At 47.8% G+C, this 11,620-nt stretch overlaps 1 non-coding gene across 1 annotated transcript; it reads left to right on the forward strand.

Moving 5' to 3' along the window:
• The first annotated feature begins 10,317 nt into the window (after nt 1-10,317).
• Nucleotides 10,318-10,436, forward strand: LOC137501397 (5S ribosomal RNA). The gene has a single exon (XR_011018540.1). It is a non-coding gene; the product is annotated as a 5S ribosomal RNA (ribosomal RNA).
• Nucleotides 10,437-11,620: the final 1,184 nt, after the last annotated feature.

The following is an 11,620-nucleotide window of genomic DNA, read 5'->3' on the forward strand; positions in this document are numbered from 1 at the left end:
AACAAAAGCACAGGCAAAAGCGGGGCCTGGCACAGCATTCGAGAACAATCTGGTGAACCTTACGGACGCGCTGTTCTGTTCTCTCCTGATTTGACTTGGTGTGAGCCTTTTTTCTTAGTGGAGCAAAGTCAATTACATTACAGAATATACAGAGAAGTGCTAAAGTGGATTACAACAATCCTTTTGGCTACCTATCTGCATATCTGGTAAGTGCTATTGCCTGCTGACTTGCTTGTTGGTGTGTGCCTGCTTGTAGACTTGTAGCTGCATGATGGCTAACTCCCCGCCACCGGGAGGTGGTGGAGATGATTTTCCACCTCTTGCAGATACGATTAAGCGAGCTAGGTGCGATAATCGCACTACGTCGGCATCTAGAGCCGGCTCTACCATTAATCTTCTCACTTCTCTCACAAGGGAGAAGTTTGAGGAATATTCCAGAACCGGTGACTTTCCGGCTCACTTGGCTGCCGCCTTCCGCAGCAATCATTCTGTGGCTAAGAAAATTAGAAACATGTACGCTAGAGAGAAACAGGCCAGAAGGGAACTACGTCCCAAGCCTGTTCCTACCTCTAATTCGTTTAGTGTGCTGGCTTCCTTGCCCACTGAGGGCAATATGTCTGCGGCTGATTTAGTCCCCCTCCCCCCTGCCCCCGCTCCTGCACCTCAACCCTCTACGAGCGCTGCCCCCTCTCAGCCTCCTAGGCCTGATAGGGTCGCGGGTTCGACCCCAAATAACAATGAGACAGGGCAGAGCTCCTCTCAAGGAAACCAGGGCGAGGCCATGGATGTTTCGACCCCGAAAAAAGTCTCTGTTCCCCCTATAGTGGTGCATGATAAATCAGAATATCAGCGCCACTATAATTACTTGAGGACCCGCTGCACTGGAAATATCAGAGTCATCAATACTAGGGATGCTCTGAAATTCCACGCGGAAAATGAGCAGGATTACCAACTGTTGAAACAGTATTTCGAGGAGAACAACAAGAGCTTTTACACGCACCAGCTCGCGAGTAAAAGGCTCCTCAAAGTGATCATTCGGAATATTGTTTCAACAGTAGACGTGGACTGGGTTCGAGAGGAACTCATAGCACTCGGATATCAACCACAGGACGTGTATCAGTACACGCGACGTGATGCTACGTCCAAGAAAGTGATACCCTTGAGTGTTATGAGTGTAACACTCCCGAAGGATAAATTCTCCGAGACCATTTACTCACTCAAATATTTGTGTGGGTGTGCGGTCAAAATTGAGGCTTTTAGGGGCCGTGAAGGCCCCTCTCAATGCTATCGATGCCAGCGGTGGGGGCACACCGCTAATTACTGTAAAATGCCTAGGAGGTGTGTAAAGTGTGGTGAAAACCATGCAGCTGCTGCCTGCCCCCTAAACCCGGAGGCACCAGCTAAGTGCGCCAACTGCCAGGGCGAACACCCCGCCTCCTGGAGGGGATGCCAGCTGTTCCGGAACATTATGGAACAGAAAATGGTTAGGGAGGTCTTGAAAACCGAGAAGCGAAAGGTCCTCCCCCCCTCCCGCGAAGTTGATCCCAACTTCTCGTACGCAGCTGCTGCTGGAGGTGCCCAGGCGGCCCCCGCCCCTGCATCGAACCCTGCCCCCTCAGAGGAAGCGTCACCCATCTCCGACTTTTCGGGCATGAGTGACATTTTGAACCTTGTGAGGCAAATTAATTTTTCTAAACTGCTACCTATCATTAAAGACACGATGACCAAACTAAGGTCATGTGAAACAATGATAGACAAGATTGGAGTCCTGTTAAGTGCTGTTTTTCAGTACTTTTCAGAGCCCTAAAGAGGCTGTCATTGTTTGACTATGGACCTTAGGGTTTGTGCCTGGAATTGCAAGGGTGTTTCTGCTCAGAGATACGAACTCGAGTCGTTTATCTCTGAGCACAACATTGATATCCTCCTTCTAGGGGAAACATGGCTGAAACCCCATATGCCTTTCAAAATTAAGAACTTTGCGGTATACCGCAAAGATAGAGCTGACAGAGAGGGCGGGGGAGTGGCTGTGCTGATTAAGTCTAAGCTTACTCATCACGTCATCGACCCTCTCCCTCTTGGAGCTATTGAGTCTCTCGGTATCGAGATTAGACATGATAACTATCATTATCGAATTTTTGCGGCCTATCTCCCCCCCAAAGCTCCGCTTCACACGGCTGAGCTAGATATTTTACTTAATAATCAAAGCCATACGCCCTCTATCATTGGAGGCGACTTGAATTCCAAGCACACCGACTGGAACTCCAGGACTATTAATCCTAGGGGGAGAATACTCCAGCAACATTCACTTGATACTGACATCAGTGTATATGCCCCCACGGAGCCCACCTTCTATCCGGATAATGGTGGCCTACCTGATGTCTTAGATGTCGCAGTCACTAAGTATTACAACAGGGCTATTGATTTCTTAGTCCCTGACGAATTAAATTCGGATCATAAACCCATCATTTTCAATCTTACCTGGGTTAGGCTTGAAGAGCCGTCACTTCCTGTACCTAAATTAAATCTTGACTACCACAAATTCACGTGGCATGTCAACAAAAATTTGAAAACCTTTCCGGTCACCAGCGAGAATGATGTGGACCGTGCGATTGCGCACCTTAATAATAAGGTCAGCAATGCACGGAAATACATCATTCGAGCAGCCAAAATTAATAATAATAATAATAATAATCGTTCTCAGCACTGTCCTGGTTCTGAGGATGATACCACACCGGATCTCCTTAAGGATTTGATCCAAATTAAAAATAGATACAGGAAGAGATGGCAACGATTCCGGGACCCCGCTGACCGGGCGGAATACCAGGAATTAGCCCGCGAAGTCCGCAATCGCTTGCTGGAGCGTAAGATTGAAAGATGGGAGGAGTTCTGCCGACATCTTTCAGAGCATGAGTCAGAACGCGACTTTTGGCGTGTCACTCGCGGTCTGACTCGAACCCAGGAACCCCGGCGTGCCATCCACGGCCGGCACGGCCTGGTGTTCTCCCCTTATGATAAAGCTGAGGCTTTTGCGGATACTATTGAAAGCCAGTGCGTAACTCACAACTTAGCTGACGATGACGATGACGATGACGAACGACGGACCCGTGAGATACGCAGAAAAGCCTTGGCTTTCGAAAGACAATGGACACCTGACTTTAACGTACCTGACTTCCAGCCTCGCGAGGTTCGCAGGGCTATTAAAAATTTAAACGAGAAGAAGTCTCCCGGTGATGACAGGGTTACAAATAAAGAAATTAAGTCACTGCCATACAGGGCAGTAATTTTCTTAGCTACCATTTTTTCGGCCTGCATAAAACTGGGATACTTCCCTGACGTCTGGAAGACTGGAAAAATGATAGTCTTCCCGAAGCCAGGGAAGGATAAATTATTCCCTCAAAATTATCGTCCGATAACCCTGTTATCACATATCTCTAAGATATTCGAGAGACTTCTTCTCTCACGCCTCAATGGATACCTAAGCACCCGCAACATACTGCGACCTGAGCAGTTTGGGTTCAGGTCCAGGCGCAGTGCCCCCCTTGCGGCGCTGCGCCTGACACAGTATGTCACAAGGTCGTTCAATATGCGCCGTAGCGTGCCAGCAGTATTTTTCGACGTAGAGAAAGCTTTCGACACTGTCTGGCACGATAATTTAATAGTGAAACTTCTGGAACTATATCAAGTTCCTACATACCTAGTCAAAATTATTCAGTCATATTTGACTAACAGGAAATTTTATATTTCCTGTGAAGGGGAGCAATCTACCCCTCGGGCACTCAGAGCTGGAGTCCCACAGGGTGGAGTGCTGAGCCCCACTCTCTACGGCCTATATGTGAACGATCTTCCCACACGAGACGGAGTAGAGATCCAGCAGTATGCGGATGACATAGCCATTTACATCGGCATGAAACGAAATGACTATGCCGTCCGACGACTGCAACAATGGATCGATTCCTTCTGGGAGTGGTGTCTCCGGAACAAGGTGAAAATAAATGCGGACAAAACACAGGCAATTGTTTTCACCCGGCGCCGGCCTAACCTTGATCGCCTCACTATTAATAACGTCCCCGTGTCTTGGACTAACCAAATTAAATACCTTGGCCTAATATTGGACAGAACTATGTCCTGGAGATACAATATAGAACAGGCCCGGCAGCGTGCCACGGCACGGATGAAAGCACTGAGACCTCTGCTAGGCAATAAATATATCTCTACCACCATCAAGAGAAATATTTACCTAGCATGTATTAGGCCCATCCTGCTGTATGGCTGCGAGGCCTGGGGCTATATTGCCAAGACTCCGCTTTCCAAATTACAAACCTTTCAGAATAAGACACTACGAATGATGACCAGAGCACCATATCTGAAATCTAACAAGAGGATACGGGCTGAGCTTCGTATCCCCACACTTAGATCTCAGATAAATAAAATAGTGAGGATGACCAGGGCTAGGATCCTCTCGAACCTATCAGAGGACCCTGGTATTCTTTTATTAAAACGGATCATGAGGACCAAGAAGCCGCGGACTCGCCTGAAGTACCGTGGCCCTTGGATCACTTATGATCTGTTTTAAAATTCGAACCTGCCAACCCTTTCGGCCTTTTGCAAATTAATACCAATGACCCACTAAATTACGTCAAAATTTTTCCCCTGTTAAGTGCCGTTTGTTAAGAAGGACCCAATTTCCTAGTAAATTACTCTCTTGAGCACAAACTAGTAGCGATGAGGGGGTTTCTTCTCTGACGATAGGCCCTTGGTCTATCTGACAGATTGCTTTATCCCCCACCAGTGTAGCGCGAACAGAGACTTCCTGCCTCATCGGCAAACCTTGGAAACAGATGAGTAGGGGGGCATTATTTTCGCCCCGGGGCTCCCATCCACTGGCCATCAACAAAAAAAAAAAAAAAAAAAAAAAGGGGCCTGGCACATTCGAGCTCTGAACTCGCTGTTGTACTGATCTACCATGACCGGACGAGGCAAGGGAGGAAAGGGACTCGGCAAAGGAGGCGCCAAGCGTCACAGGAAGGTGCTCCGAGACAACATCCAGGGCATCACCAAGCCTGCCATCAGACGTCTCGCCCGCAGAGGTGGGGTCAAGCGTATCTCGGGCCTAATCTACGAGGAGACTCGTGGCGTGCTCAAGGTTTTCCTGGAGAACGTCATCCGGGATGCCGTAACATACACCGAGCACGCCAAGAGGAAGACCGTGACCGCCATGGACGTAGTGTACGCCCTCAAGAGACAGGGACGTACCCTTTACGGTTTCGGCGGTTAGATCTCTTCCGAGCGTGCTCCCGGCAGGGGGCATGCAGTGTTTAAAAAAAACGGCCCTTTTCAGGGCCACCACTTACCTCTCAAAAGAGCTTAGTGTCCCGTGTCCAGTACTCCTCTAGCATTGCTTGTGCAGCACTTCTTCCTAGGAGGTACTGTACTGTACACTTCTGCTCGAGCCCTGCAGAGAAGAAAATATGCCCTCAACGTTAGTAATGAAGTCTAGTCTGAAGTTTATTTTTAATGGACACTAGATATCTGTATCTGATCCTCTCTCTCTCTCTCTCTCTCTCTCTCTCTTTCTTTCTTTCTTTCTGTCTTTCTTTCTTTCATTTGGAAACTAATCACATGGCTTCTTTCTAAATAAATAAATAAATAAATAAATAATTAAATAATTAAATAAATAATCTGATAACCTACTCCAGTTTTGAAGGTTATACCGTAAACTGGTATGATATTAAAAGTACTTCTTATGAAACCTTCCTTCCTTCCTTCCTTCCTTCCTTCCTTCCTTCCTTCCTTCCTTCCTTCCTTCCTTCCTTCAATAAATAAACTGTGTAATATATCTTTAAGTTGGCTAGGCTATTTTCTGTCCTAAACACTAAATTCCAGCATCTGTTGCTACTGAAGGGACACTAAACACAGTTCTTCTCTTTGTTGTTGTTGTTGTTGTTGTTGTTCTTCTTCTTCTTCTTCTTGGTTTCACTATTATTATTATTATTATTATTATTATTATTATTATTATTATTATTATTATTAGAGACTTATATGTACTGTACTGCTCTTTCTCTTTTGATACGTCTTTTACTACTGAGCAATAAAGCCTGACAAGCAACTCTTTCCTTAACCAGCTGGTGGCCCTGAAAAGGGCCGTTTTTTAAATTTTTGCCTGGGAAACCAAGGCTAAGGCAATTAAGCCTTCTTCTCGGTCTTCTTGGGCAGGAGCACTGCCTGAATATTGGGCAGCACACCTCCCTGGGCAATGGTCACACCAGACAGGAGTTTGTTTAACTCCTCATCGTTACGTATGGCCAACTGCAAGTGACGGGGGATGATCCTCGTCTTCTTGTTGTCACGGGCTGCATTGCCTGCCAACTCAAGAACTTCAGCAGCCAGGTACTCCATGACCGCAGCCAGGTACACGGGGGCACCAGCACCCACTCGCTCTGCATAGTTTCCCTTGCGGAGGAGACGGTGGATACGCCCGACAGGAAACTGCAGGCCTGCACGGCTGGAACGGCTTTTGGACTTGCCCTTAACTTTTCCTCCCTTGCCTCGTCCTGACATGATGCTCTGCTAGTCTGCTTCGCACCAAATGGTATTTTTCCGACTAGTGACCACCAGTTTTGTACTCTGGCAGGTTACGCGAGCCAGCGAGCCAGCCAATGAGGCTGCAGCTAGTTCGCCCCCATTGGCTAGTACGACACAGGCGTTTTCTTTCAAATACACGCTGAAACCGGGTGCCCCCAGCCATCCCTAATTTTTAAGGTCAGAGCAGATTTGTCAGCCATCAAGAGCGGATTTGTCAGTCAGAGCAATTTGTCAGCCAGCGAGCTGGTATCCTGCAAACCGACAGCTCGCCCCCAGCGCCAGCCAGACCCCGCTAGTCGCCGCAGCCAGCCAAGGGACCGAGCGTGCGAGCACCCAGCTACTCCGCAAGCTCGCCTCTCTCGCCCGTCAAGCTCCGCCAGTCGCCGCAACCTGCCCCTGGACCTCGGGTGGATAGGCCACCTGCCAAGATTTCCTGCGCGGTCCGTCCCTCCTGGTATATAAGGGGAGCCTACTGATCGCGGCCCAGCACTCCTTCGCCTGCCAAGCGAGCAGCCAGACGTCCAGCCCGGCCAGCTAGCCCCTTGCTAGCTACAAGAAGCAAATTTGTCTTACACCCGGTGTGTGCCTGTTTCGCGTCTTGTCCCGGCGTGATCCGTAACAACTAAACCTGACGCGACTGGTACCCCCCGGGTGCACCCTAGCCTTGGTCCTCCGAGGAGTTTGACCAATCAGTGCTAGTTTCCTATACTCCCGCCAAGCCCCCACCCTAACCTCTCCCCTTACCTATATCTCTTATTTCTTCGCCCAGAATATGGATAACTCCGGTGGATTGAGTAGCTGGGGCCCATATTCTGATTTCAATCTTCCTCTCTCCATCAAACTCAACCCCCCCCCTCCCCAACCTCTCGACTATGCTCTACTTATCCACCGTCCTAATGAAATCTCACCCGCCAGTTTGAAAACCCATCGTCTACTAATTGCCGCTGCCCTTATCAACAATAGTGAACATGTTTTCCTCATCGAAGAAGATCCTACCCATGACATTTACCTCCTCTCGACATCCGCGGAATCTGCCGCCATCGCCTACCTCCTTCTAACCTATCAGGGCCTTACCGTCACCCAATACGGCCACTCCGAAGAAGATGATTGTGAAGAGGACGAAGGTGTAGGAGAACCAACCGAAGAAGAAAACATCGCAGCAGCCAGCGCCGAAGAACATCCCTTCGAGCGGCCCTTCCATTATACCCATAACAACACCACCTTTCCCATTGCCTCCAAATGCAGCTTCCTTATTATCCCCCTCACAAATCCTGGACCCATTCCTCTCACAAGAAAAACAGTTATTGAGGCAATAGAACCTATCATGAGCAAGCACATAGCAATAATTGAAGAAACTCATAACAACCACCTCCTAATTACTCCCCTCCGAAACAAATCTATCCCTACCATTCTTAACAGATTGAAACCCCTGGACATCCCCCCTCCCATTCTTATGGATCCTGTTAATAACTCATGCAGAAGAGCCCTTCCCGATAGCAGCACTCAAGCGCCTATTACTAGCAATAAGCCTATACAAACTGACAGTATTCCCAATAGTTCCTATGAAACCCAAACCGACAATATTCCCAATAGTTCCCATGAAGCCCAAACCGAGCCTACCCCACCGCCCCCGCCGCCACTTCCGTCACAACCGCTTATGCAAACAACTCCTCCGCCTGAGCCAGAACCTACAACCAATCAAATTCAACCGCCACCCAATCTCACCGCCAGCGCCACACAGACACGAAGAAGACGCCGCAGAAGACCAACACTGGAGCCCTCTTCACACCCCCAGCTAGTCACCCAACCACAAATGCCCCCCAGCCCACACCCATCCTTAATTATTCAATGTTACAACTGTCTTAAGCTGAATCACACAGCTGCGACATGCACTGACTCCACCAGATGCAATAGGTGTGGCGGCCCTCATCGTCACACTGATTGCCAGGTACCTCGACAACAGCCGAGGTGTGCTAACTGTGGGGGCAATCATGCTGCCTCTTACCCCGGATGTCCCTTCCTCAAAAATGCAATCCGTTCGCACTACAGGCATGCCAACCATCTCAACCAACCCTCTCCACCACTGAATCACTCCACCCTTCCATCCTTCTCACCAACCGTTCAACCTCCCAGCTACGACAATTCCACACTTATCCACCTGCTACTAAGCCTTCTCTATTCCCAACTAACCCCTCAAGCTCCACCAATGCCAAGCAGACAACTGATTGTTCATTAAACTACCCTGTCATCCCCTGTCAAGATTCCTGCCCTGACAAGACTCCTATCCTCACTAGACTGCCTTCTCCTTTTCTAACCAGGTAACCAACAGCAACAAGACCCTGCCACCTAGCACTATTAAACTAGAAAACTAATAGCACAGCGAAGAGGGGGGTTTTCATCTCTGACGTGGCGAACCAGTTTTCTCCACCGACAGATTGCTTTCTCCCCCCACTAGAGTAAATTGAGAACAGTGACTTCTTTCCCGCCTCTAGGGAACGACGCAGATACAGACGAGTAGGGGGGCCTTCTGTTGCCCCGGGGCTCTCGACCACTAGATATCAACAAAAAAAAAAAAAAAAAAAAAAAAAAAAAAAGGGTGCCCCCAGCCATTCGTTTGGATTCTCAGTAGCTACACGAGACAACCATGCCTCCTAAGACTAGCGGAAAGGCCGCCAAGAAAGCCGGCAAGGCCCAGAAGAACATCTCCAAGGGAGATAAGAAGAAGAAGCGCAAGAGGAAGGAGAGCTACGCCATCTACATCTACAAAGTACTTAAACAGGTACACCCTGATACTGGCATCTCCAGCAAGGCGATGAGCATCATGAACAGCTTCGTCAACGACATCTTCGAACGTATCGCCGCTGAAGCTTCCCGTCTGGCCCACTACAACAAGCGCTCCACCATCACTAGTCGGGAGATCCAGACTGCCGTCCGTCTCTTGCTGCCCGGAGAGCTGGCCAAGCACGCCGTCAGCGAGGGCACCAAAGCAGTCACCAAATACACCAGCTCCAAGTAAGGAGCTACAGGGAATAACCACCCTTCTTAAGAAACGGCCCTTTTCAGGGCCACCACACCTTTAAAAAAAAGAGCAGTTGTGTTAGCCTCTTACCCTTAAGCAAACCAAAGGCAAGTGAAAAGGGGGACATCACATCAAAGTGGTTAGCATTGTTACTTTAAGGTCAAAAGAAATTAGAAAACCTCATAATAATAATAATAATAATAATAATAATAATAATAATAATAATAATAATAATAATAATAATAATAATAATAATAATAATAATTATAATAATTATAATAATAATAATCGTCGTCGTTAACACCATCATAGCCGGACGGATTATTCAGTCCTTTTGCCGCTTGAAACGACAATCGCACCGCCGTCAAGAACAACAACAACAACAACAACTACTACTACTACTACTACTACCACGGGGCCCTGGGTCTTTCTTTCTTTCTTTCTTTCTTTCTTTCTTTCTTTTCTTTCTTGAGGAGATTGGTTGGGATTGAATGTAGGCCCTGGGTCGAGTTGGGGTTAGGTTACGACGAAGTGAGGTTAAAACTACTCGGGTTAGGTTCCGCCGCGCCCCGCCGCGCGCGCTCAGTACCGCCCTCGTACGCTCCTCCGTCGCGATCTCCGAGCAAAGTCTCGTCTCGACAACGCGCCCGCCCACCTCCAAAGAATAAATAACCGTTGCCTTCTGTACACATGCATCTATGAAGACTTCCTTTCTCGCCAACGGCCATACCATGTTGAATACACCGGTTCTCGTCCGATCACCGCAGTTAAGCAACATTGGGCGTGGTCAGTACTTGGATGGGTGACCGCTTGGGAACACCACGTGCCGTTGGCTCAATTCCCTTTTTACCTACTATTCTGATCTCTAAATAACCCTTTATCATCAACTTTAGCCTTACGGCTGCACAAATGTCGAAATTGATCGATTTTTGTTACATGTGAAACTAACCAGATGTTCTTAACTTTCCAACATGATTCAAGTTTATTGTAGATACTTAACTTCCTCCGAGGTGCCCGCCTAACCTGACCTGACCTGATGATGATGATGATGATGATGATGATGATGATGGTTATTATTATTATTATTATTATTATTATTATTATTATTATTATTATTATTATTATTATTATTATTGTTATTATGCGAGAGAGAGAGAGAGAGAGAGAGAGAGAGAGAGTGTGTGTGTGTGTGTGTGTGTGTGTGTGTGTGTGTGTGTGTGTGTGTGTGTGTGTGTGTGCTGTTATTTTTCTTTTAGGTTAGTGCAGCTTAGTGCGCCCTGTCTGTAGGAGGCCCCTCATGGATACTTAACTCTTCATTCTACTACGTCCTATTTCGCGTAAGATTACAGGTAAGAAGGGTAATCAGTGCCAGGGCGGAACGTGGGTTCGAATCTCCCTGCCCGCCAAGAAAATCGCGAGGAAGATGGTTTCCAAACAACGTCATCGACACTGTCGTGATAACAATGAAAGCCGTGTCCTAGCAACCGCACGCCGCATGTAGCAGCCCTTCAAAGAGGCGAAAAATGATTTCATTTTATGTTCTTTCAGGTAAGATAAGATACTATCGCTGACCCGTTGATATAACGACGACGTTCGGTAATAAGTTGCAAGTCTGTTGTGCGCTATTCTCTGCAGGTAACTGGGCGTCTCTCATAAGCTTGCTTACGAACGATGATGTACTAGTGCAGGAGAGTGACCCTTGTGCGCGTGTTCCGACAAATCGTAGCATTGACTCCCAGGACTTTGCATTTCTACCTAAGATGAGACGGTTTCCTAATAAGACTGAGAAAGTAACGTTTTCGACGACAAGTGTTAGTTGAAAGTGTCGTGACGTTTTAGGTTAGGTGACGTGAGGAAAGTGCTCGATTTCAGTAGCCTGCACGTCGGCTGACCGACCTTTCGGCAAGTGATGAATTCCATAGAACTAACCTCAACTCCCCATATCATTACCGTTACCGTCCTGGATTTAAATAGGCCATTCTGAGCTCAACTTGGCGAGTTCGATTCCGGTTCACTCCC

The sequence above is a fragment of the Anabrus simplex genome, chromosome 6 (assembly GCF_040414725.1).
Source record: "Anabrus simplex isolate iqAnaSimp1 chromosome 6, ASM4041472v1, whole genome shotgun sequence".
Lineage (NCBI taxonomy): Eukaryota > Metazoa > Arthropoda > Insecta > Orthoptera > Tettigoniidae > Anabrus > Anabrus simplex.